Source organism: Labeo rohita, unplaced genomic scaffold, assembly GCF_022985175.1.
Source record: "Labeo rohita strain BAU-BD-2019 unplaced genomic scaffold, IGBB_LRoh.1.0 scaffold_226, whole genome shotgun sequence".
Classification (NCBI taxonomy): domain Eukaryota; kingdom Metazoa; phylum Chordata; class Actinopteri; order Cypriniformes; family Cyprinidae; genus Labeo; species Labeo rohita.
In genome coordinates, this window is record NW_026128506.1 from 78784 (window position 1) to 84804 (window position 6021).

The window sequence follows — 6021 nt, forward strand, 5'->3', positions numbered from 1 at the left end:
ATTAAATAATATTAAATTTAAAAAATATATTTTAATTAAAGCCCTGTTAAAAACGTTGTTGATAAAACTATGACAGGATTCAGAAAACAATTAAATTAACACTGTTGGGTTATTAAAAATCACCATCAATATTGGTTAACACAGTAAACATTTAAAGAAGCGTGAGGCATGTAGGTTTTCTACATGACGCATTGTAAATAAAATTAATCATAAAGCCTAGAGACACAATATGTAAATGTTATATTACAAATTGTGTTTATCTACACAAAATGCATGTCAGCTTGAACTACATGCCAACCAGAAAGTAGTGGATGCGCTTCTCCCGTTACAGGGCGCTTTAAAACAACGGCAACTGAAGCCCCGCAGAAAAAAAAGAAAACACAAAGTTATTTTACAGTATTATCCCCATCAATATGTGTCTTATTATTTCTATAAATATTTATATATTTAAAACGATTACCTACCTTTTTCTATGTTTTATACAAAACACACACACACACACACACACACACACATGATACTCTGCTTTTCAGTTATTTTATTCAACTGACATTTTTAACAAAACAATATTTTACTTCAGCAGCATCACAACAGCTGTGGATCAAAAAAGTTTTTTTTTTTTTTTTTTTTTTTTTTTTTTTTGTAAAAGGTTCGCAAAAATAAAGTTTCACCAAGACTTCACCAAACGACTGTTAAGTAGCCCATAGCCTAACGAAAATTAGAAGCTAGCATAATTTGGCTGCGTAAACTTAAAATAAAAATAGCCTGAATATTTTTACCACAGCTATAAAACTTAAAGATTAGGTAAAATAACATTTCTTTCAAAATGATCAATCGGTGAATGTAAATAAAATAAAGCCGGCCTAATTTAACCATGCTGCTTAAACTTAAAACAAAAACAGCCTGAATATTTTACCATGCATGGCTAATAAAACTTAACATAAGGACTACATATTTTTTCATTCAAAAAGATCATTCGGTCTACGTGCTCCGATGAAAGCCGAGTGCGAAGTTTATTTACAATTAGACCGGCGGTGGAAAAAACGCGCTCAGCAGGCACAGAAGTTGCAGGAACAGCCAGGTACCACTGGGCAAGGGTGCTTAGCCTTGCAAATCGAGACTCATTTACTTTCCACCACAATAAAGGATCCTGGTTTAGAGAGATGCATGGCTCCCTGAAGTAGCTTTCGATTTCGGTGTCATGCGGAGAAACATCACTCATGCCGTAGTCCTCGCCGAAAAGAGTGGCGAGCGCCGTTGCTGAGTCGGGCTTACTTTGTATGGGTCTAACAGGTTTTGGTATTGTCTCGCAAAGCTGTTTCAGATTCTCTTTTATTCTCTCCCGAAGCTCTGTCTCAAGAAACTTGAGATGTTTGTGTCTTGGATCCAAAGCCGCTGCAATCAGAGGCAGATACACTTTCTCAGCCATCCTCAGTAACTGCGACTATGCGCTGTTTCAGAGATTCGGCTACGGCATTTTTAAATTCAGACACTCTTGGAGACTCACTCATCTGTGTGTTTAGGTGTCTAGTAATGAGACTGTGTGTGATTGGATACACCATTGAACTGGAAACATATGGGTCTCACTGCACATTGCAGTTGTGGCACACTTCAGAGACTTGAGAACAGGTGTCAGTTCTTCCACAATCTCCCAGTGCTCATCTTTTAGGTCAAGTGTCCTCGCATCTGCAAGTTTTGTAACATTGCGATCTGACAGAACAGCACACACAGCCCACCTCTGTTCCAAAAGGCGTTCAAACATGTCACACACCGAATTCCACCGCGTGCGACAATGCTGAATAAGCTTATGGTCGGGTATATTTTGTTCTTGTTGTTTCTGCCTAAGCGCGGCTGTAGCTACTGTGCTGTGGTGAAAATGTGATACCAAGCGGCTACTTGCAGCGATTACATTTTTTACAGTTGCAACATTGAAGCCCCCATTGATTGCAAGCTGCAGGGTGTGTGCGAAACAGGGCACTGATTCCCAAAGACTTTGATTTGCCAGAACCATGTTAGCAGCGTTGTCATGCACACGTGCCATAACTTTCTCAGAACTTAACAGCCACTTTTCTGTTGCATCTTTTAGGTAGTTGCCAATGTTCACAGCTGTGTGTCTTTCCTCGAAACCTCGCGTCTCTAATACTGCGCTGTGAATTTTCCATTCGTTTATGTAATGACAGGTTAGCGTCATATACGACTCACGCCTGTTTCACACATACTCCGTCTGCAGTCCGTGTGCGTTACGTATGCGGTGCAGAAGCAGGAAGCGGTCATTGTGCTTTCACACAGGACACGTTTGCAGTGCGCTACTGACGCCGGTTCACCTACACATAAATAGCGTAATGTTACAGTCATTACGCTTATATATGATAGTTGCTGAAGCAAGTGTAAGTACACGTAAACATGGCACTTAAGAAATAAAGATTTGAAAACTTACCATTCACACCAATAGCCGAAGAAACGGTTTCCCATGCCCTTTCCTTCGCAATCAAATCTTTGTAGGCTACAACGAATTCTGCGGGTCGTACAGAATTCTGTATTTTTCCACCTCCACAATTAGACGAGTGTCGTCCATGTCACCTTGTTTTGAGTAGTTGTAGTTCCGCCACGTGATGGCTGATGTGATTAAACTCCCCCTCTTCCTCCAACGATATAAAAAGTAATTTTTGTAGGGAAAAAACATATCTGATCGCATTATGGAAGTTTTACAGAAGTACTGTGCTCATTTATGTATTTTCCTTTTTTTATTTCTTTATTTCTTTATTGGATTTATTTTTCTAATTTACTGTGTACAAAGTATCACACATCAATTGTGCGTAAAATATGAATTTATTACAATTTAACGCCAATCCATGTTCATTTTGCCCACAAACAATCTGCTGTTCCGGATTCCAGCACAGCAAAAATAGACTCTGTGCCGAAACGATCGCTGCACTGCTGCAAACGCACCGCATCTGGAACGCACTGCCGGACAGCAACCGCGTGCAGTGTGAACGCTCTGATCCGTTAACATGGGTGCGGAAAAAAATACGCAACGCATACGCACTGCAGACGGAGTATGTGTGAAACAGGCGTTATAGCCACCCGCGCTGGCTTCGACAGACTGTCTTTTAGTGCACAAGCGCATTTTTCGTACAGAGCATCAATCCTTGCAGTGACTGTTTTGCGCGATGGGACAGTATAGTGGGGCTCAACGTAACTCATTAAACGTTTGAAACCTTCACCTTCAACAAAACTAATAGGCAGCAAGTCTTTTGCTGTCATTTCTGCTATTAGCTGCGTCATCTTCTCTGCCCTGCCTGTGTCGCATTTCTGTCTGATGGTGAATTCTCTTATGCTCGTCTGACTGCTGGTTGTGGCACCGGCATCATCTCCTTTTTTTGTGTTTATGTGCAAGATGGTAACGCATCGAACTCGTTGTGGAGTTGTAGACGAGTGTGGCGCTGCACATCTTACACTTGACTGTTTTTTCGTCAAGTATTTCAAAGTGTTGCCAGACATCGCTGCGCGCTTTAGAAGCCATACTCGATCTGCTCTCCAGTCTTGTCTCTAGACCGCAACTTCCCGCAGCCATAACCAATCAAATATAAGACTACCGCCCAAATACCAGCATAACCAATCAGAAAGAATAAAAGTAATTTAATAAAAAAAATGTATTTTTAGAGCCAATCGATCATCGTTTTCATGCTCGATCCTTGCTGATGCGTTCGAGTAATCGATTAATCGAATACTCTTGCACATCCCTAATTTATAATCATAAAACATATTTTGTGTGTGGCTCAGAGAAGGCAGCACCCTTTATTTGAGTCCACACCCCTCTGTCATCTACTATCTCAAACAATGGGTCTCACTCATTAATAATTTATAGATTATTCATATTTATAAGGTAAACACTGGGTGTTTCAGGTAACCAGGAAATATGACCTGATAAAAAGTGTCAAAGTACAAAGTACAACACAGACTGACACACCTCAACATGGCAATAGCTGATATGAGTCTTACCAAACAATGTTAATCAAATGTAAACATATTTGAGCTGGGGAAGAATTTAAACACTGCCTTTCCTTTACTCTCTGCTCCAGCTCATCCACAAAAATATTCTTATTTAACATTTAAGTTGCAAAATGACACACATATTTGTGGCTTTTTATTTTGTTAACTTTGTGCCCGTTTTTCACCAGCAGTAGATTAAACCGAAAAAAAAAGGGGGACAAGCCATCAGATATTGTTAGAATGACAACCACAAATAATATAATAAATAAGCAGGTCCATGGTCAGTTATGATAAATTAATCAGATTTTTAAGATCATGAGCAACATAAATTCAGTCAAATGGTGTCCATAACTTTAACTGACACTGCAAGTTTGCATAGATTTAAACGGGACATAATTGTTGCTTTGACTTCAGAATTAACTTCAGGAGAAAAAAAACAAAAAAAAACAATGTACATACCACCCGATATAACTGGAATTACAGTCATACAAATGAACATAAGCAGGTCCATGTTCAGTTGAGGTTACGATCGATCATCTCTCTGGATGGTCAAAGTGAAAGTAATTTGGTACAATGAAGGCAGTACAATTAAACATGAGGGGCAGTCGTGTATGGAAAAAAAAACAAGAAAGACAACTGTCTTTGAAACAAAAAATCATGTTGAACTGCACTATGAAACAAATAAAGCCATTGCTTGCATTTTAATGCCTTGTATTTTCAGGGCTTGCATTTTTAGGGGCTGAAATTTAACGTTATTTATTTAAGCTGTGAATATTTCAATTCAAAATATTTCACACACATTTTCATAAATAAAAATGTAACAATTTTTATTCACTTTCCAGAATTCACTTCCGTAATAATCAGTCCGTTTAAAAATACGATGTATAATATTCGACAGGCAAATTTCGGTCCAGTTTATTTCACTTTGCAAATTTGTTTCCATCCGGGACCAACAGAAATAGCAGTAGAGCACCGATGCACGATCTCCAGCTGCTGTCAGTCGCTCACCAGCAGGCAATGGCGCCACCAGGGGGTGGCCAGGGGTGGCCTTGGCTCCTGGCCACCCCATTGGCCACCTCACTGGCCAGTATAAATTTTAGTAGCATCAGTTATGCATCATCCCTAATGCACAGCCAGGCAGGCAAGCCGATCTAGACCTTCGATCGCACACAGTAGCCAGCCCTCTCCCCCGCCCCGCCCTTCCGTCCATGCCACTGTTGCGCGCTCAGACAGCAACAGCTCAGCGCGTGCCCGTCGGTCAACAATTTCAAAAGAAGTTAAGAAAGAAGACAAATAAGACTACCGGTAAGTAAATAAGTCAAAAATATTCTTTAGTAAAAGAAGAAGGGGAATTATGTGTCGTGACATGTGCTTTTTAAATTCCAAATGGTTACAGTATACTGTTACAGCAGCTTTTTGATGTGTTTTTGACACGTTTTGACAAGAGTTACCTAGCTAACGTCGTTAGCTGGTGCATGTATATGTTATGTCAATTTTCAGACAATGAAGAGAAAGTCCACAGACATCTCTTCTTATTTTATGTTTCTGTCCTTGCTTTTATTTGTATCTGCCAGTATCTGTTTTTCCCCATTAACTGTTTTGTTTACAATAAATGTACACCTTATGCCAAATATAATTGCAAAATAAGAAGAATTGTTTTGCAACTCAAAATGTTAACTGTACTGTTATTAGTCTATGCACATTATATCATTAGTAACATTAAATATAACACAATAAACCAAAGTATATCAGTAGGAGTTTCCTTAAGTCTTTCTGATAGTTTTCTACAGGCCGGTTTACTACAACAGTAGAATAAAATTCTGAAATTATGGTTTATAGTTTTGGTGTGCCACCCCAAGATTTTAAGTGGCCCCATCTGGCCACCCCTATGAAAAATTTCTGGAGGCGCCACTGATTGTAAGTATATTACAATATATGGAAGCATATAAAGAATACAGGCACATATCTAATTGTTGTAATAAAAAAAAACATTTATTTTGTTAAATGTCAAAAACATGAGTCTTTTTT